The 21,833-nt window shown below is 44.3% G+C and overlaps 2 long non-coding RNA genes across 9 annotated transcripts in view; both read left to right on the top strand.

Moving 5' to 3' along the window:
* LOC122689036 overlaps window positions 1–21,833 on the top strand; it is a 574,758-nt gene that overhangs the window by 160,912 nt on the left and 392,013 nt on the right. The gene's annotated exons all lie outside the window — the stretch shown is intronic.
* On the top strand, window positions 223–13,157 carry LOC122689031. 4 transcript variants are annotated; one of them, XR_006339675.1, is made up of 5 exons: window positions 223–467; window positions 10,817–11,040; window positions 11,941–12,020; window positions 12,495–12,633; window positions 13,040–13,157. It is a non-coding gene; the product is annotated as an uncharacterized LOC122689031 (long non-coding RNA). The 4 variants fall into 4 exon arrangements; XR_006339674.1 differs by having other exon boundaries at window positions 223–473; XR_006339676.1 differs by lacking the exon at window positions 10,817–11,040 and having other exon boundaries at window positions 228–473; window positions 12,495–12,640; window positions 13,040–13,138.

The raw sequence follows: 21,833 nt of genomic DNA, 5'->3' as shown, positions 1-21,833 counted from the left end.
AGCAATAAAACTCCGAGAAAAACTGTATGCTCTAAAAAGCCGCGAACGGCAACATGCCTCTCGTCCTCAGGTCCAGTTCTGCCCTCCCAGTGCCTGTAACTGCCAGCCAGCCAACTGGAACTGGGCAGGAGACGAAGCAGGGCGGGTCTCGCGGGACTTCCCGCGCCGATTCGCGCCCCGGAAGAGCTCATTCCGGCGACCTCGCGGTGACCAATCAATGCGCAGAACGCTCCCTGACGCCAGACCCCAAACTGGTAGCGCATCTCGCTCCGTAGCCGTCCCCCCTTGGATGTAACCATGTAGAAACGAAGGGGTGGAATTGGAAAAGAGACGAGGACAGCTGCCGCTTAATACCGGTGTCCACTCGGACTCAGATGCAGCGGGAAGCCGCAATGGAGCGAATGGGGATGGAGGCAGTGGTGCCATGGGTGCCTCCGCTAGGAACTCTGGTCGATGCCCGAGGCGGGGTAAAGGTACTCTCTGTGTTGTCATACGCGCTCTTGAATGGTACCTTCCAGACTGGGTGGTTCTACCGCTACCCCTCAGTGCTCCATCCTAGGACCATACTGTTTCATCTGGTGCGCCGCTTGGTGGTGAGCCTGGGGAACAGCCGATGTAGATGCCGGTGGACCGTTAGAGGGTGGATGATCCTCCAAGGGTGGAAAGGCAACGTGAGGATGAAACCCCGCCGATTGCTGCAATCTTGGACTCCGAAAAATGTCTCCATAAACTGAAGATTACTTCTCTGTAGTGGCCACTATCGTAACAGGAAGCATGGAAAGCATTTTCTGTGTGCTGGGCATTGTTCTTGTTTGTGCTTTCCTGTTTAATACAGAATAGGTCTCAATGGGGAAAGCCAGCCACAGTCCCCCAGCGGGCAGGGGAGAGAAAGCTTTGGACTGGGATCTGAAGGTCTGGGGTGGGGAAGGCCTCTGTCGTTGACTCCGAGTAATATGTGAGAAGGACAACAGGACATTCCATTCTGTTCGGAAAGGGGTCAACTCCGAGGGGAGCCAAGGATAGTGCATAGGCGAGATAAAGACCATGGGTTTCTCACTATCTTGTCATGCCTGAATATGTTCACTAGCAGAATCCTCAGCCTGTCTAGCTATGCCTATGTCAACAAGTTTAATTTGCTTATTCATGCCTACATTCAATCATCTTCTCCACAGTTTCTGTCAAGCAGAACTCTGTGTGTTAGGAAAGAGAACACCAATCTTGGCTTCATCAACTTATATTGTGTTGGGGTCATACAGCCCCAAAAGATAAGTAATTTATCGGGTGTTCATAATTTCTATGATTAAAATTAAACCGGGATAGTGAAATAGAGAGAGGGGATGATATCTAGAAAGAGTGGCCAGGGATGTTCCTTCTAAGATTGTGACATTTGAACAAAACCTTGCGGAGATGCCTCTCAGGGAGAAAAGTGTCTCAGACAGATTTAAGGCCCGTGTAAAAACGGGAGTGGAACTCAGTGTAGAGTGTATGAAAAGAATGTTGAGGGCTATGTGACTGTCACAGCATGATGGAGGGAGGGCCGGGAGATCCGATGAGAGCGGTGATGAGGGGCGGGTCCCCTAGGGCCTCTGGCCATAGAGGTGACTTTGACTTGAGCCACAGGAGGGTTCTTACCAGAGAAGCCCCCAAGGTTCTTTCAGACGCCCAGATCACACAAGGTTTGTTGAGGAGCTCTAGATTCATCCCGGGAAATCCACAGACCCTCTGCAGTTGAACATGCCTTTCCTGAAATCCACTGCACTCAAGGGGAATCCCTTCTACTGCTCCCAGTGGACATCCATGTTGATTGATGATACCCTCAGGAAGGAGGAAGGAACCTCACGGTATGCGAGAGGTCACAAACAGTCTCATAAAGGCTAAGAGGGAGGATGTAACAGACACAGAGATGGCAGGGAGAAATACAAAGATAGAACTTTGGACAGGGACAGAGAGACTATCTCTGGCAGCAAAGGATCCCCAATTAGCACCCACCTATGGGCCCCCAGCCCTGCTACTGGATGAGGTACCTATCTCTACAGGAGAAAATAAGCTGCTCCCCCTTCCCGCCCCGCCCCCCCACCAGGGACTGTCTCTAGGAAATCACTTAGTTGCCCGAGGCCTGAGTCTAAATCATGCTCCCTTGGCACACATCAGAGTCGTCTGCCCTGATCAAGACATGGAGATGATCCAGTCATGGGGAGGCTCATGCTGTACACAGGGTCCGTCACAAGCTGTCCAGCCCTGACTGCCCTCCTGCTGACCTCAGTGCCAAGGAATGCTTCAGTGGGGGAAATAGAGGCAGGAATCGCTCCATTTGTGGTCGAGCCTCATGCAAATTGGTGAATGTGATGTTGATCCCCATCTGCTTGGAGGCTCATCTCTGCATTTTCCACCACCACATCCCCAGGGAATGTGCAGATTACATTCAATACATCAGGTGAGCAGCTGGGTGTATGATGGGGAAGACACCGAGACATATCCTGACAGTGAGACAGTCAGAGGGTCCTTGTAGCCCTGTGCCAATGTCCCCCTCCCCCACTACATGGCCAGGGTTCTGCTGAGTCTTCCCTGCCTCCTCCAAGGAGCCCAAGCCTGCATAGAGCTCATCCTGTCCTCATGATCCGAGACCTTCCATCTGCACTGGGCCTTGGGCTCCCATCTGCAAATGGTGGACTCTTTCTGATGGGTTGGGCAGATTGAGTGAGTGCCTCTACACAATTTTTTCACAGGGCCCCTATCAAGGGTGGTAGTCCTGTCAGGAAGTATTGTTCTCTTCAGTATTGTTACCATGGGCTCCTGTGTACTGCACATGACTTGCCCTCCTTGAGGATGGGGCTACAAGATTTTATCTCTGTAGGGAGGCATGGGAGAAATCATAGCAAATGTGATATCATAGGTCTGCTTCTGAGACCCATGAGAGTGGGGTCCATCCAGCCTTCCTCTTAAGACTACTCTCATATGCAGATCCATGAACAGCTCAGAGACCCAAACCTCTGGACAAAACCCTCCCAAATAGTTCAGAGACTTCATCCCTGGGACAGAGATCCACAAACAGTTTAGAGAGCACTCATCCTGGAAAGCAACCCAAAACAGCTCAAATACGTCACACCTGAGGACAGAGACCCTAAACATCTTAGACAATTCCAACTCTCAATTCAGTTCAGTCATTCAGTCGTGTCCAACTCTCTGAGGGCCCGTGGACTGCAGCATTCCAGGCCTCCCTGTCCATCGCCAACTCCCAGAGTTTATGCAAACTCATGTCCATTGAGTCGGTGATGCCATCCAACCATCTCATCCTCTGCTGTCCCCTTCTCCTCCCACCTTCAATCTTTCCCAGCATCAGGGTCTTTTGAAATGAGTCAGTTCTTCGAATCAGTTGGCCAAAGTATTGGAGTTTCAGTTTCAGCATCAGTCCTTCCAATGAATATTCAGGACTGATCTCCTTTAGGATGGACTGGTTGGATCTCCTTGCAGTCTAAGGGACTCTCAAGAGTCTTCTCCAACACCACAGTTTGAAAGCATCAATTCTTCGGCACTCAGCTTTCTTTACAGTCCACCTCTCACATTCATACATGACTACTGGGAAAACCATTGCCTTGACTAGATGGACCTTTCTTGGCATAGTAATGTCTCTGCTTTTTAATATGCTGTCTAGCTTGGTCCTAATTGTACTTCCAAGGACCAAGTGTCTTTTCATTTGATGGCTACAGTCACCATGTGCATTGATTTTGGAGCCCCCCAACATAAAGTCTGTCACTGTTTCCCCATCTATTTGCCATGAAGTGATGGGACCAGATACCATGATCTTAGTTTTCTGGATGTTGAGTTTTAAGCCAAATTTTTCACTCTCCTCTTTCACTTTCTTCAAAGGACCCTTTAGTTATTCTTCGCTTTCTCCAATAAGGGTGGTGTCATCTGTATATCTGAGGTTACTGATATTTCTCCTCGCAATCTTGATTCCAGGTTGTGCTTCATCTAGCCCACTGTTTCTCATGATGTACTCTGCATCCAAGTTAAATAAGCAGGATGATAATATACAGCCTTGAGTTACGCCTTTTCCTATTTGGAACCAGTCTGTTGTTCCATGTCCACTTCTGGTTGTTGCTTCCTGACCTGCATACACATTTGTCAAGAGGCACATCAGGTGATCTGGTATTCCCATTTCTTTCAGAGTGTTTGAGAGTTTGTTGAGGTCCACACAGTCAAAGGCATTGGCATAGTCATTAAACAGAAGGAGATGTTTTTCTGGAATTCTTTAGCTTTTTCTATGATCCAAAGGATGTTGGCAATTTGATCTCTGGTTCCTCTGCCTTTTCTAAATCCACCTTGAACATCTGGCCTCAGGTAAATTCAGATCCTTAAGACAAACAGCATTACTGTCAGCCAGTACTACAACTGTTAAGTTGTAATCACTGTGATTGCTGACCTAAAGTGCATTCTGAAGGAATTTACGGTGAAAAACATTATGAAGCACACTGTGCTTTGGACAAGTTGGCCTTTTTTATTTACCGATACCTCAGGAAAAGGTTCAGTGACCCTAAATTCTTGCCTCTTCCCCACACAGAAAAGCATGAAAATAATGAACTTGTGACATCTGATCTCTGTGTTTCACAGCAATCTTTAACCAATGTGCACGCCTGACTGCGTGTACTTCCTAGGCAACAATCATACTGACTTCTCTGCTACCTCCTCCAAGCAGTTTCCTCAGAGCTAACGGAGGATCTGTGTCCTGGGTTGTAGTTCACAGAGGATCTGTGTCCTGGGTTGTAGTTCCCAGAAGACTCCAAACCCAACTTAAACTCACAACTCTCCTGTTATATGCTTTTCTTTAAGTAGACACGACTCTAGATAACAGCTCTCCTTTAGCGCAGAGGCTTCACCCCTCTCCCCCAGAGCCTACAGCCTGCACCCTGGGACACAGAGCCCCACATCTTTCCCTCTGGGCTGCTGTGTTGGCATTTGCACTGAGTCTCTGTTCAGTCAACCCCAAGGGACAGAGGCCTCCAGTCCTGCAGTCCCTGCAGTCTGCATTCACCAGCATGTCATCCTGAGCAAGGCAGATTCATCCCAGGGGTGTGGATTGCCTGAGAGCTGAGGAGTTCTGAAATTGATTTCCCATGTCTGGGTCCTCAGAATGGACTTAACCCAACCTGGTCACCTCTGGTCGTGTTGACTTTGTATTGTGCCCCACGGGAGGGTCAGAGTGAATCCCAGATCCACAGAACGAGTCCGAGGGACCTTGTCCTCTCTGTCATGTCTCAGCACACACGGTGGACAACTGAATTCTGGAGATAGGAGAGGTCTTCCCCTCACTGTGCCTATGACAGCTCCCTTACATCCCTCTAGTCATCTGTCGTTTCCCAGAGTCCCTCTCCTGGTGACAGCTACCACAAATGCTCTCTATCCCAATTCCCCACCCTCTCCCCTCACCTTCCACCAGGCCTCCCTCCCACTCCAGGAGACTCTTTAGCCCCTCTCTAGCCCTGCTCACAGGGCCTCTGTTACATCCTCACCCCATTTGTGGCCTCTCACCCAGCACCCTCACTGCCTCAGACGATCCCCTGAGGACCTTGCCTGCTCCCTGCATTCTGCAGGACACCTCTCTCCTGCCCACACAGAGGTGTCTGTCTTAATGTCCTGGTGAGGGCTGAACTGAAAATCTCTCTAGGATCCAGAGAAAATCCAGACCTAGACCAGGCGTCCAAGGCCCTTCCCTCAGGGCTTGGGCGAAAGGGAGGGGGTCTCAGAGAGAAAGAGCAGGACTCAAGTTCCTGCAGGGGTGACAGGGTTTTCTTCAAGTGAGATGACACCTTAGAAGTGCTTAGGACACTGCAACTCAGATGACTGATTATCTAAGACTCAGAGATGCGCCCACGGATGCCAGCTGACTCCTAGAGTGACCTCACTAATGCAGCCACTGACTGGGGAAGCATCTTCAGCCTGTTTACTGGGCAGTGAACACTCCTGGAGACTGGGATCCACTGGTCCTCCTGTGCTCAGACCAAAGACCCCACTGTGAACTCTTGCCCATCAACCTCAGCACCTGACTGTGTGAGCCCTGGCCTGATCTGGGGTCTCTGTCCCTGTACCCCGTGAGAGCCTGAGCCTGTGTTTTCCACGTGGGCTCCCCAGAGTGGTCTGGGATTCCTTGCCTCCGAATCTCCACAACCAATCACTGCTGCTTGTGTATTCAAATCTGCACGGTGTTGGCATGATCAAAATGGGCCTGGAGTGTCCTCCTGGACATCTGAGAAAGGGGACTGCCCTCGGTCCAGGTTTGAGGCCTGGGTCGCCAGGGTGGCATCCTCCCCATCTGTGTCAAAGGCTACGGTTTGTCACCCTGGGCAGTGGTGGACGGTTTGTCCATCCATACACAGTACTTGCATTGTAACGAAATGGAACCCTCTCCCCTGTAGTACCTTCTACTTCCTGTGGTTCCATGGGGAGCCATTTATCACTCAGTCTTTTTGATTCTGGGTGGGATCGAACTATTTGCATTTCTAACCATGCTCAGCCTCCCTCCTACACAACTGGTGAACTCCGTGATGAGCAAAGGTCTAAGCATCCTGTTCACTGCAGCAGAGTGTCTGCTCCAGGAATGATGTGATGTGGTAGAAAACAAGCTTTCCTTCTCTGGCTTTACTGATGGACTGCATTTTGGCAACATCAATGGAAGTGAAAATCCTAAAAAAGAAAAGAAAGAAAGAAAGAAAAAGAAAGATCCTTACAAAATCCTCGTCCTTGTTCATTTACTGTTAACAATCCATTAACTTATTATACCACCTCAGTAGAATAAGGGAAAAAAACGGCATTATCATCTCAGTAGCTACCTAAAAAAGAATTTGACAAAATTCAGCATCCATTCAAAATACAAGGACTCAAACTAGAAGCAGAAGGCAACATTTTGAATGTGATATAAAACATCTATGACAAACCCATCTCTATCATCATACTTAATGATAAAAGGCAGAAGTACTTCCCCTGAAAATCAAGAACTATAGAAGGATAACATCTCTTACCACTTCTATTCCACATGGTTCTGGAGAGGGTAATAAAGCAAAGGAAAGGAATAAAATGAATCTACATTGGCAAAGAAGTAAAACTATTCTATTTGCAGATGATGTGATCTTTTGTGGGAGCTCTCAGTGACCTTTTATATATTCCCACAGACACAGAGTCTGTCTAGTTGATCGTGTGGAATAAATCTGCAGCTTGTGCAGCTGGTGGGAGGGTTTTGAGTCTTCTTCCTTAGTCACACTGCCCTTGGGTTTCAACTGTGGTTTTATTTCCACCTCTGGATATGGGCGGTCCACTGGGGTTTGCTCCTGAGGCTGCCTTGGAGGACTTGGGTTTGCCCGTGTGAGGGCCAGGTGTGGAGGTGGTGCAGCTGCGTGAGTCACAGGGGTTTTGGCAACATCAGGTACTCAGGGGAGTTGGCGGCTAGGGCAGCAGGAAGTATAGTGCTCTAGAAGGGTATGGCAACCAGTATTGGCCAATACACCCCAGTATTCTTGCCTGGAGAACCCCTCTCCCTGACAGAGAAGGCTGGCAAGCCACAGTCCACAGGGTCACAAAGAGTCGGACACTACCAACGTGACCCTGCATGCACAGACATAAGACTTTTCTTGTCTGTGGCAGCTCTGCCCCAGTGCAAGGTGATCGTGAACGTTGCACAGCAGCTTGGCGTGCAGGGACCCTGGCGGTGCCAAGTGTGCAGGGACACGGACTGCCTCTGCCACAGGAGTTATGGCCCTATCAGAGTGTTTTCTCGAGGCTCTTGTAGCTGGCGATCAGAAGGCCTCTTTGGCCAGTTTTTCTCCATAGCTCCGCCCATTCAGACACATAGAGGGCTTCCTTACCTGGGATCCTTCTCTGTTGTTCAAGTATCAGGCACTTAAAGGGACACCGTGGGTGTGGTCCTACTCTGTAGTTTGGTGCATCAGTCACTTAAAGAAGCACCCTGGGTGTGGTCCTACTCTGTAGTTTGGTGCATCAGTCACTTAAAGAAGCACCCTGGGTGTAGTCCTACTCTGTAGTTCAGTGCGTCAGGCATTTGATGGGCCAGCCTCTCTATTGTTCAGCTGCCAGTGCTGGCATGTTCGAGAGGCAATGGTGATGGCTCCACGCCCTACACATGACTCAGCAGTATCACCTTACTTCCATGGCTGCCCGAATTTCCTCCACAGGTATTTCCCACCACAGTCTCCTCCCTTACATCCCCTCCATCAGTCTCTGTGCAGTCAACAGCAGCCCTTGCCCTGGGATTGTTCCACAATCCCTAAATTCCAGCTCCCAGCCACTGCACCATCTAGGGTATGTATGGCTGTGGGAAGGATGTCTGATTCGCACTCCATTTAGGGTGCCACAGATGAGCTGTTTCACTCTCAGCCTTAAATGTTTCTCCTCTGACTCAGACAATTGCCCCATCTGGGGATCGGACTCTTGCTTCAGTTCCCCCACTGACCGAGGACAGGTCCAGCCCTACTAACACTCCTGTTTTTTCTCCGTAGTTGCCTCATCCTACCGAGTTTTGTGTGGGTCTATATATTCTTTTCCACTGGTCAGGTGCTGCTATCTATGCTCGGCTGGTGTTCTGCATGCACTTCTGTGTCTGAAGGTATATTCCTGATGTATCCTTGGAGAGAGAGGTATTCCCCATCCACCTACTCCTCCACCATCTTGTCGATCTATGATATAATCTAGTGTATAAAAAATTGTGAAGAACCACCCTCTCCCACAGAAACTGTTAGACCTAATATAGGGGCTCGACAGGTTTACAGAATACAAGGTCATATACAAAGAGCAAATAGATTTCTATACACGTTCAGGACTTGTACAATACAAATTACAAAACATTGCTGAGTGAAATGAAAGACACTCTAGATGAGTGGAAATTTTACTTCAGTTCAGTCGCTCAGTCGTGTCTGACTCTTTGGGATCCCATGGACTGCCGCATGCCAGTCTTCCCTGTCCATCACCAACTCCCAGAGCTTGCTCAGAGTTTTACGGACTTTGGAGATCACATTTGTGGATTGGAAGACTCACTATTGTGTTAAGATGGCAGTACTCCCCTAATAGAGGCCTATCAAAGTTCAAACTGCTCTTTTCCCCTGGAAATCAACAAACTGATCCTAGAATTGTAAGAATTAAAAGGGTCCTGGGGTAGCGAAAACAGTGTGGAGAAAGAACAAGTAGTTACAATTCCCAATTTCAAAACCCACTTCAAACCTACAATAATCAAGACATTATGGTACTGACATAAGGATTGTATATAGACACAGAATTGCATGGAATGGAGAGTCAAGAAACAAGCCCATATTTCTATGGTCAGTTGATTATTGTGAGGGGTGTAGAGGCCATTCAATAGCAAAGAAAAATGTTTGAACAAATTGTCTTGGAATAACAGGATGTTCACATGCAAAAGAATCAATTTCAACCTATACCTCACACTGTATATAACAATTAACTGAAAATTGATAAAACACCCAAATATAAGACCTAAAACTATAAAGTACTCAGAAGAAAACAGAGATGTAAATGTGAATGTTGGATTAGGCAATGATTTCCTAGATATGATACAAAAAGCACAAGCACCAAAGGAAACAAAAATAGGCAATTTGGAATCATCAAAATTAAAACTTGTATCCTTCAAATGATACTATCAAGAATGTGAGATATCTAGGGCACCTACTGAATGCTGGCAGGGAGCCTTGAAACCCAGGCGGACCAGAGGAACACCAGAGCAACACCAGAGCAACCCTGTATGATGTGTGGGTGGGGAGCGAGGGGGGAGGAGTTTTGGAGGCTACTTGGGGTTCGTGTTCCTGAGGGTCAACTAGGGGAGGACAGGTTTTCCTACACCTGCAGAGTGGGGATGGGGCGGGACACTTGGGTTCGAAAATGCTCCCTTGAGCTATTTGCCATCAGACTACTTCCTCCACTCCTATACACTGGCAACCACAGATATATTTCTGTGCCTATACTTGTGCCTTTTCCAGGAATCCATTGACATGAAATCATATAATATAGCTTACTGTGTCTGACATGTCTCATTGGCACAGCTGAGATGCATCCTTGCTGTTACATGCATTAGTAGTTCCTTTTTACGTGACTGTGTAGTACTTTTTGTATGAGTATAAGCTTGTTTTTCTTTCCTTTGTATACCAGTTGTTGAATAGTTGGGCTGTTTCTAGGTTTGGCTATTAGGAGCACATGAGTAGAATATTTGAGTAAAGGTCCTTGTGTGAGCATGTTTTCCTTTCTCTTGGGTAAAATTAAAACTCCTAGTAAGTATGAAAATTCCCACTATAATAGAATAAGAAGAAGAATGTGCTACTGGAGAAGAGTGAAGAACTAGCTACAGAAGGAATGAAAAGGCTAAGCCAAAGTGGAAACACACCCAGTTGTGGATGTGTCTGGTGGTGAAAGTAAAGCCCGATGCTAAAAGAACAATATTGTATAGGAACCAGAGGTATATTCAGAGAAATCAGTTACCAGTTCAGAGATTTAAATGTGCAGTGCTCCAAGCAAAAAATGGCAACAGAGGTATGGATGTATGTATTTATTCCATGGAAATGAGTAAAGCCATTGCAAGCATGATGGAAAACCCAGAAGCAGAGAAAGAAATGGTTCATCAAAGCATGTATAAAAATAGGTATTAAAAACCTTAATACCTATTTCTGTCATGAGTGTCTTCCTGAGACACATTCTCCACCAAGGGTAACCTGGGACTACCTATCACCACAGTTTGTGGATGCGTAAGCTAGACTGCCCTGGAAGATAAAACATATAGTCTCCAAGCCCTTTTCTCATCCTCCAGAGACCCTGCGGTTCCAGGACTCTACCTCAGTGGCGGGAAAACCTCAACCTGCACTGCACAGGCCCAAGTCAGGGAGCATGCGCAGGGTGTGCGCACGCGCCTCTTGCTGCGCATGCGCCTTAGTGCGCATACGCCTTCCTGAGCGCATTCTGTGAGAACCGTTGGGCCTGAGACGGGCGTGTTTATTCAGTTCCGGTTCATTCTCACTACTTGAGACTCACCAGGTAGGTTCACAAATCTGTCCTGTCTGGAGTTTAAGTGTGCGTGCGTGTGAGGGGGAGCCAGCGAGCTTCGGGCGGGTCGGGCAGTGCCATCTGCGGCCTTTGAGGAGGAAGGCCCTCGAGGTCATCATCTTCCTCCTCACAGGTGTCGCGACGCCCTAGATCTTGTCCTGGTGGCTGGAGAGGAAGGGCGGTGGGCAGAGGAGGGCAGGGGGTCAGATGACAGTGTGGGGAGCCTTGGGGGTGTTGTTTGAGATATCTGGCTCATTGGAGCCCTGGAAGTGATAACAGAGCACAGAATCTGCGGCCGGGCGTGGGACCTGGGCAGGGGCAGTGTGGGCGATTAAGGAAAGGCCTAGAAACAGTACCGCAGTGGGTTTGTGACCCTATCACGAGTTTTGTGGTAAGGTGCCAAGAGAGAAGTGGACAGGTATGCTCTGTATGCAGACCCAGCTCAGCCACAGACGCTGAGAAAATCGCCATAGTCAGGCTGTAAAGACTAACCCATTCTTCCTGTTCCCACTGAATTCCAAGGGAGTTGGGGAATATAGGTCTGGTGAATAGGAGTGTGACTAGAGCAGTAGTCCTGAATTTTTAAATCCCTAGCAGTATTTCACTAACTATCTTCATGATGGAGAATTCTGTTGTGAAATCAAACTTCCTCACAACAATTCTCTGTCTTCTTGTGTACTTTAAGGTGATTTCTCTGCCAGCTTAGCGAAGATACACATGGCTTTGCAAGCAACTGTATTTGGTGTCATTGGAATGCATGTACACCCATACTTTCTTTTCAAAGTATTTTCACAGTTTTAAAACATAGGAAGTCAACATATGGTCATAAAAGTGATCAAATATAGCTGTACTCTTAAATACATTTTCTAAATCACAATATTCTCCTTTCAGGGAGAAATATGAGTGGGCAAGTGGCATCAACACTGGGACCTACAGGTCAAGATTCGTCCCAGCTGGATGAACCTGTGGTTGTGAGTACCTTAGCATTTGATATTTTCTATTAGCACAAATTTACTTTTGAGAAAACAATGTTAAGTAATGCAGATGCAGTGATAAAGGTCTTCCATGCTGATAAAGGGTGACAGTTTGTCTTAGGAAGGAACACTGATCCAGATATATTACAGTCTGGCGTTGCCTGGATGAGTATACTGTGAAATTCCCTGGAAATGTGCCCAGTGACTCCCTCCTCCTGTTTATTAACAACAGATTGCACACTTCCATCCCAGCATAGATTTAAATAGCTTCCAAAGTCTTTCTGGGTAACTCTTATGGGAGCTAACTCTTCTCTTTGGGAAGAGTAACTTTATTAAAAGTAAGTCCAGAGAATTGTGTTGGGAAAATGTTGTTAGGTTTACTTATGATTAGATATGTCTGTGTATTATGTATATTTATGCTGTTAGATGTGTTAACAACAAAAAGTTTTACTTGCATGCACACACTCCTAGGACCAGCAGCCCAGTGTTGAGCAACCTCAACAAGAGGAAGCACCAGCTGAGATTCAGGATATCACACCTGGAAAGGAGGAAGTCAATGGAGAGGATCCAGTGAATCATGATGAAGAGAGGGAGAAGGATGCCCCTGGAGGTAAAGTGTATGTGTGCATCATGTCTTAAGACATAACCAGTAAGAGGAGGAAAGGAAACATTAGAAAAGGGCTTTAGACAGTTCCTAAAAAACTGAGGAGAGTATAGTTTGCAGGTTAGTGTGGTCGCTCAAATGTTCCCTTGTTTTCAAGACAAAGAGAGAGGGGGCAACTGAGTTGTCTGAGGACAGCCCGGGGAAAGGAAAATGGTCATAACATCTGGAAAATTCTGCTTTCCTTTTTCTCCAGCAAAACATTCCTGGAATAATGCTCCTGAGGTTCTTATTCATCACATTTTTACCAAACTAGCCTAAGGCTTTTAATTCATAACACCGAGGGGATCAATATTATCATTCCCTTGTTTATAGTGTATGCTCTACAGCTGAATTCATACTTTTTTTTTTAAAGATTCTGACCTGGAAACTGATCTCCAGGAATTGGCTTTGGCAAAGACTGGGGGTCAAGGCGGAGATGGTCCTGATGTCAAGGAGGAGATTGCATCAAATATAGAGACTGTTGAAATGCCAGAGGAGGTATGTCATCCATTCAGAAAGTAATTTATATGGTTTCTGTTTTTCAGAATATTATATCTTTAATAATATAGAGGGAAAATTACTATTATTTTAATAACAGAGTTCACATACTCTTTGAAAGATTGTTCAGACCCCAGATGCCTGAGTGCCTGACTTACAGACTTGCAAATAAAGAAACAGACAGGATCAAAGCCATATGGAATTGAAAATAGGAAACCGTTTCCTTCTCTTGAGTATAAGTACTTTAACCAACAGCTAATAATTTTCAGGTTCTTTTATAATTTCTGCTTGTAACAAATATGGAATGCATCTGTAATAAATATCAGTTTATATGAAATATGCTCAGGTATTCATGTAGGTTCTAGTACCAGCTTTAACATAATGTGTGTGATTCTGTGAAATCCCTTAACTTCTAAACTCACCTTTACTCACGTAAGTTGTGAATTCAGAACAGATACACTAAAATGCTCATTGTTCAATGCTAATTTTTGCAATCCCTGTTTCTCTTCGATGGCATGCATACAAGAATACTCTGTTTTCCATGATTTATTTATCATAAAATAGCATCTTGAGTCAAATTATAACAGGGGAATTGAGATTTCATTTTCTGATGGGGAACACATGTACACCTGTGGCTGATTCATGTCGATATATGGCAAAAACCATGACAGTATTGTAAAGTAATTAGCCTCCAATTAAAATAAATAAATAAAATTTTCTTTAAAAAAGAAAATGAGCCAACATTCTGCTTGATGTTTGTTAAATTCTCTCAAATTCTGAATTCTCTAGCTCTTAAAAAGCAGTTGCATTTTAAATCCTTTCCCCAGTGAAGCATGAAATGACTGAACAATGAAATGGCCAAAGATAGTCTATAGTTTCCTCTGTCTGTGGCTGATCAAGTTGAGAGAGTGCATGTAGTCAGTGCTATTCAAGGCAGGTGTGAGTAAGATACACATGCCAAGCACACTACCTGCCCCCACGTTTGGTCTGTTTTTTTTTTTTTTTTTTTGAGGGGGTTGCTTATTTTGGAGAAGGAAATGGCAACCCACTCCAGTATTCTTGCCTGAAGAATCCCATGGAAGGTGAAGCCTGGCAGGCGACAATCCACGGGGTCGTAAAGAGTCGGACACGACTGAGCGACTTCACTTCACTTTGCTTATTTTAATTGGAGGAGAATTACTTTGCAAGACTATGATGGTTTTTGATGATGGTTTTTGCCATACATCCCACTGTCACTCATAAAGTACTAATAAAAATCTGAGCCTCATGATATAATCATCTCTAACCATATCAAATATGTTATTTTTCCTCTTTGATGTATCAGTTTAAAAGTTTTGGAGGTCAAAGTCCGTAACTCTAGTTCTTCCCACGTAATCAACTTAGTATCTTTCACATACGTGTTTTCCAAATTGTTGACAATTAATTGCATGATTCCGATTTTAAAGGAAGAACTTCATAGTTAGGGAAGAATTTACTGTGTATTAGCCTCCTACACATTTTCACTTTGCATTTTTGTTCCATTCCATTAGAACATTTAGACGAAAATAGCACTTCCAGACGACCTCCAAGTAACTATAGAACATGATTAAAATGTTCTCATAGAAAAACCTTCGCCCTAAATATGTGTGGTACTTGAAAAGACCAATACATAAATTAGAAAGTACATAAATATAAAATCCTACATCCAATATAAAAGGTAAGAAAAAGAGCAACAGAGTGAACTGAAGGGAAAAAGAAAAAGATAGTTAATAAAAGACAGGTATCAATTGTTAGGAAGAGGAAAATAAATTCAACTAATAAGTAAAGACAATGTGCTAGCTTACATAATTTTTAACACATATATATACATTTTTTAAAATATTCTTTTCCGTTGTGATTTATCACAGGAGATTGGACATAGTTCCCTGTGTGGTATAGTAGGACCTTGTTGTTTATCCATTCTGAGTGTAATAGTTTGTATCTGCCAACCCCAAATTCCCAGTCCATTCCTCTCAGTTTACATAACTGTGAAGAAAATGGAGAAAGCCCAAGTACACATAATAAGAAATATGAACAAGACACTTAACAGTATATTACAGAATTAAAACAGTATAATCTGCAATTCAGATATTTTCAGAATATTGATGAAATGGCTAATAGGATAGAAAAACAAATATTTAACATACCCCACAGTAACTAAATAACTAAACATCACAGATACCTTGGATGAACTTTTGAAATTGGTCAGAGTTGTCTCTCGCAAACCATTATCCTTTAGAAACAAGGAAAAATATCTTCTTTTCCAGACTTTCTTTCTGTCTTCCTACTTGTCTCACTCATACTCCCTCTTGCTCTCCCTTTTCTTCTCTTCTCTCCTTTTTTTCTTTCTTTTTTTGGTGTGGCTGTGCGAAACAGTCCTATTTCTGCTTCACATGTTGATGTCACCATGTCGCGAGTGATAGTAATGACTTAAAATTAGTGTCACCATCTAATCTATTATACCAACTGGAATGCTTTCCAGGGTGAAAAGAAACATTTAGAATTATGTGAGGGCCACAAGGAAAGGGGGGGCACATGTTGAACCAACTTAAAACAACCATATCAGGGGTAAACTAAAACAAATGAAAATTTCTATACTTTTCCACAGTAGAGAAGAAACAAATGTAATACTGGCCTTTTTATTTACTTCACTTAAGCAGTAACAGAGGTAACAACTATTTAGCTATCCTATATTCACAATATTATTTCAAATCAATACATGTAAATGATACTTTTGGGGGATGTATTTGTTTCATTTTTTGTGTATTTTGTTTTCCTTAGGTTGTTGTTTGTTGTTAGATATTTTACTGAATGTGTACACAGTTTTGCCTTCTACTGAAAACTACATTCTGATAGGTTCCATTGATTTATTTGTTCTGAACTCAGTGTCCTGGTTTTCTTATATAAGTAGGAAGAGTAGTATGTTTTTAAAAATACTCATAATGTGCCTGAAAAGTCTTTAAAATTTCTAGAGAGAATGAACTGAAGGTAAGCCAAAGGGTTGCCCTTAGTGTTCTTGCTTTAGTCCATTTTATAGAACTACAACTGCAGTGAACTTTGTATACCTCTCCTCTCATCGAAATAAAGTTCTGCTAAGTAAGTTTAATGTTTATATTATAGGTGAAGGGGAACCATTTGCTTGAAAGAAGATAAACTGAAACCATCTATGCTGTTCTTATGCTGTTTATTTGACTATTAAAGTTCTCTCAATAAAGTTTCATTTTCTACTTGCAAATTTTTTGTTAACTTTTCCATGGGTATTTAATGTTATTGAAACTTCGTGGTTTGTGATTTTCATTGTCTAGTTGAGGATGTATGTAGAGATAGAATATTTGTATATAGACTTTCTGTCCACCAATTCCTCTAGCTATGCATATTAATTCCACAAATTTAGATCTAGATAATTTTTGCTTTTCAAAATATACTATTATATTTGATATCAACAGTTTCTACTGGCTTAAATCTTAAAACTTTCCTCATTTTGCAGAATTGAACAAACCTAGCCAGAATAGTCTTGACTAAAACAGGTGATACTCGGCATTTTTCCTGATAGGAAATGAAAAATCTTCTCCATTTCAACCTGTTTACATTGCTTTTTTGTAGATATACTTTATCAGAGTAAGTTCTATTCTATTCCTAGTTTCCTAGGAATACAGATTAATCTATAATTAAATACAGATTAATTTTCATCAAACACTTACAATGCATCAATTGTGATGATCACAGAATTGTTTTCCTTCCATTTTTCTATTACTGTGGCGAATTGCATTGGTAACCTTATACATGTAAACCACCCTTGCACTTCTGGGGTTAACAAAATTTGGTCATAACATATTCTTAGGTGTAATCTACATGTTAATACATATATATACATATATATATATACCACACCTAAAAATTTCATAAAAGCCTTTGGTCTTCTCTTGAATATATGGGTTTACAAAATGTGCCACCCAGATCTCATATGGTCCCTGATACAATCATTGACAGAGAAACATTTTTTAATACTTAATAAACTTGTATTGTCCTACAGAGAAATGAAATGCCAAAGCCATTGTTAAAGGTTCTAGGGAGACAGAGAATAAAAACTGCTTGTCAAATTCCATGGCAAATGCCACAGCGTATCTTTCACACTCTTCTGACTTGCCTTCCAAGTTTTTTGGGGTACAGAGAGAGAGCAGCCACAAACGTATTTTCTTTTCCATGACATCCTCCATTGGCTTGATAGTCACCAGATCTCAGAAGCCCTCCAGCGGTGCTGTGTGTTTGTGTGTGTTAGTCACACAGTTGTGTCTGACTCTTTGCGACCCCACAAACTGTAGCCCGCCAGGCTTCTCTATCCATGGAATTCTCCAGGCAAGAATACTGGAGTGGTTGCCATTCCCTTCTCTAGAGGATCTTCCCAACCCAGGGATCTAAGCCTGGTCTCCTGCATCACAGGCAGATTCTTTATCGTTAGAGGTACAGGGAAGTCTTCCAGCTGTCTGATTTCTGCCCTGATATCCTTATTATTACATAATAACAAAATGCTTACACATCTGTCCCGCATCTGTATCCTCATGCACCAAAAAATATATTTATGCAACAAACGACCTATTCAGAATGCACTCTGCTTAGGGACTAAGAGGGGAATATAAATAGCAGCTGTTGTGCCCTTACAGAGGTCTGAAAATCCAGGTCCAAAAGGACTGAAAATGGGAGGTAAAGATGGTAAAGAATCCACCTGCAGGGTTGGAGACCTGGGTTCGATCCCTGGGTCGGGAAGAACCCCTGGAGGAGGGCATAGCAACCCACTCCAGTATTCTTGCCTGAAGAATCCCCTTGGATAGAGGTGCCTGACGGGCTACAGTCCATGGGTCGCAAGGAGTCGGACACGACTGAGCGACTAGGCAGAGCACGTGACATAATTAAGAGTCTGGATACTGGCTCTGACACAGTGTGTGTGAAGGTGAGAAAGGTATTTACATCCTTTGGATCCGTTTCCCTATTTCTAAAATGGAAATTACAAGTTTACACTAAATATTCGTTATGAAGAATAAACAAGATAACATGTGAAATAAGCATTCCTTTGCAAATGGATTTGGCTTATTCTACTTCAATTTTCATTTAAACTTTCAAAATTGTTAGTTTCATTTACCTTTACAACTACAATTCTCTCAAGTGATACAGATATTGAATTTTAAGCAGACTATAAGACTAACTTTTAAAATGAATCGCACTTCAGAAACATATTTTGTCTAAATAAATATATTGACTCAATAGTGGTGCAGCTGGTATCAGGCATAGTATCCATTCTAAGGTTGGTTTGTAAATGAGGACTGACAAGGCTACCCTAACTCATAGTATGTAGTGAAAACTATGATCCTTGCTGTGTGTGATGACAAAATAAGCCGATATTCTGGTCACGCAATATCACACAACTCAACACCAGACTCTGTCACATAGTCAGGCAGCCAGTCCCTAAGTACCACTGCAGGGGCTACAGGACCACACAGTGTACCAATGAGTTGTTAGTTTGTCACCTTCTACGGGCTTGGCCAGTAAGGAGACAATGAACCCGAATGGATTCAGATTCTAACTGACAGACAGTGCAGAAGCAATATGCCCCTGGTGTCAGTTGCCTTGTCCCTAGTCCCACGGTTTGACACTGAATTGGAAGGCCTCAGTAACAGGCACCGCAGGTGGTGGGTCTCTGCCGGGAAGGAGCCCACAGCTGTGCCCTATGGACTGAGCAGCTCTGTAGTCCACAGGTGTACTCTCAGCTGGGGCTAGGGAGACCACCCTATGTTCAACGGAAACCAGAGGTGGGTGAGTAGCAACTTTGTGTCACCTCCAGCTGGAAAAGGAGGCAGGTGAGAAATGGCCTCATAGTAGTTCTTCATCAGGCTGCTTATCTCCTCTTGCTACAAGAGCAATCAGTAGATTCTCTGCCAAGATTCAAGTCAGCCTGCAGTTTAGCCTTGCCTACGTAGCCTAAGTGGGAACATGCAAGGTCACCAGGCCAACAAGACAGAGCCACACCCCTACAGTGTCTGGAACAAGACACAAGGCTTTATGTATGGTGCTACAAATATGACACCTATATACTGACTCCCACATGGAGGAGATGCTTTTCCTGTCAGTCATTGAAAATATTCCTTCACTTAGTAGACACACATTGATTACAAGCATGTTACAGGAACTATCTGCAATGCTTGAAATAACAAGACCAGTGGTGTGAGGTGGATGATGGGAATATCACATTGGTGGACCAGACAGACACATAAACAGAAAAGAAGTGCAAGGGAGATACACAGGGAGTGGACCTAAGGGGAGGGGTGACACAGTGAGTGGGGTGGCCAAGAAGCAGGAGGAAAGCTAGAAGGTGAGGTTCATTGTAAGAGTGAAAGAGGTTATATATAACACAGTCGTGCTTTGACCCAGGCTGTGGATGAGAGTCCCAACCTCCCCTGCATCACTGCCCCTTTTGAGGGTGATGTCTGGGAGTCTACAGATTCTGAAGGGAAAGGAGAAAGAAAATACATAGTGCAGGGGGTACATGCACCCGCCTGATAGAGATGCAGGTGCAGATTGTTACAGTAACCAGGTGGAGATGAGCAGAGTTGGATTTGGTGACTCAAGGATGAAATGTGGAAGTGAATGTAAAAGGAGAAAACACATTGAGAGGGGTAAACAGCTCCAACTCCCATTTCTGTAGCAGGGTAGGTGCTCCATGACTGTTGTGAGAAGGCTGCCTGGTCTGAGCTCTGGGAGGGAGTGATGAGCATTCTAAGGACCCACATCAAACCTAAGCAGGGTGTGCTGAGTGTGTGAAGAGATAAGTCTCAGCTTTCACCAGTGACAGACACAGAAAGATTCTTAGCCCTGCTGAGAGTGGGGCCGTGGCACCTTAGGGAAGCTCAAAGGGAAGGTGGAGGTGGTGGTTGTTGTTCAGTCGCTCAGTCGTGTCCGACTATTTATGACCCCATGACCTGCAGCACGCCAGGCTCCTCTGTCCTACACTATCTCCCTGAGTTTGATCAAATTAATGTCCATTGTGTTGGGCGATGGTATCTAATCATCTCACCCTCTGTCGCCCCCTTCTCCTCTTTCCTTCGATCTTTTTGCATCAGGGTCTTTCCCAAGGAGTCAGCTATTTGCACCAGGTGGCCAAAGTATTGCAGCTTCAGCATCAGTCCTTCCAGTGAATATTCAGAGTTCATTTCCTTTAGGATTGGCGGGTTTGTTCTCCTTGCTGTCCAAGGGATTCTCAATGCTCATCTCTAGCACCAGAATTTGAAAGCATCAATTCTTTCGCACTCAGCCTTCTTCATGATCCAACTCACACATCTGTACATCACTACTGGAAAAACCATAGTTTTGACTCTACAGACCTTTGTCAGCAAAGTGATGTCTCTGCTTTTTAATATGTTGTCTAGGTTTGTCATCGGCCTACCCAGGGGCTCAGTGGCGAAGAATCTGTAATGCAGCACACTTAGGAGATATGGGTTCCATCCCTGGGTCAGGAAAATATCCTGGAGGAGGGCATAGCAACCCACTCCAGTATTCTCGTCCGGACAATCCCCTGGACAGAGGAGCCTGGCAGGCCTCGGTCCATGGGGTCGTAAAGAGCCAGACAGTACTGAAGTTCCTGAGAATGCGTGCAACCTAGGTTGGTCATCGCTTTCCTTCCAAGGAGCAAGTATCTTTTAATTTCATGGCTGAAATCACCATCTGCAATGATTTTGGAGATCAAGAAAATGAAATCCGTCACTGCTTCCACTTCCCTCCCCCTTCTATTTGCCATGAAGTGATAGGACCAGATGCCATGATCTTAATTTTCTAAATGTTGAGTTTTAAGCCAGTTTTTTCACTCCCCTCTTTCACCCTTCTCAAAAGGTTCTTTAGTTGCTCTTCCCTTTCTGCCATTAGAGTGGAATCATCTGTGTATATGTGTATCTGAGCTTCTCGATATTTCTCCCAGCAATCTTGACTCCAGTCTGGCATTTTGCATGATATACTCTGCATATAAGTTAAATAAGCAGCATGCCAATATACAGCCTTGTCATACTCCTTTCCCAATTATAAAGCAGTCAGTTGTTCCAACTCTGGTTATGTTGCTTCTTGACCCACATACAGGTTTCTCAGGGGACAGGTTAAGTAGTCTGGTACTGCCCTCTGGTTAAGAATTTTGTGAATTTGTTGTGATCCACGCAGTCAGAGGTCTTAGCATAGTCAATGACACAGAAGTAGATGTTTTTCTGGAATTCCCTTGCTTTCCCCATGACCTAAGAGATGTTGGCAATTTGATCTCTGGTTGCTCTGCCTCCTCGAAACCTAAGTATATCTGGAAGTTCTTCGTTCACATACTGTTGAAGCCTAGCTTGGAGGAGTTTTCTAACCAGGAGGCTTCAGAAATTGGGGACAATCTAAGTGGAGAAGCTTAGGAAATTGGATGGTGTGAAGGAAGCCTGATAAGAGAGAGAAGAAAAGGAAGCTCTCCTTTCGATGTTGGTAGCAAAGTGGGCAGAGGCTAGACCATGCCTTCAAGTTCTTGTGTAGAAGAGTAGCCTTTATCTACAAAATCATAGACAGTTCTGTAAGAGACGGAGGGAGAGGGCATGAAGAGGGAGACAGACACCCTGAGTGGATGTGAGAGACCCGTTAGAAGG

This window comes from Cervus elaphus, chromosome X (genome assembly GCF_910594005.1).
Source record: "Cervus elaphus chromosome X, mCerEla1.1, whole genome shotgun sequence".
In the NCBI taxonomy this organism is placed as follows: domain Eukaryota; kingdom Metazoa; phylum Chordata; class Mammalia; order Artiodactyla; family Cervidae; genus Cervus; species Cervus elaphus.
The sequence above is the reverse complement of the archived record's forward strand: the minus strand, read 5'-3'. Positions and strand labels throughout refer to the sequence as shown.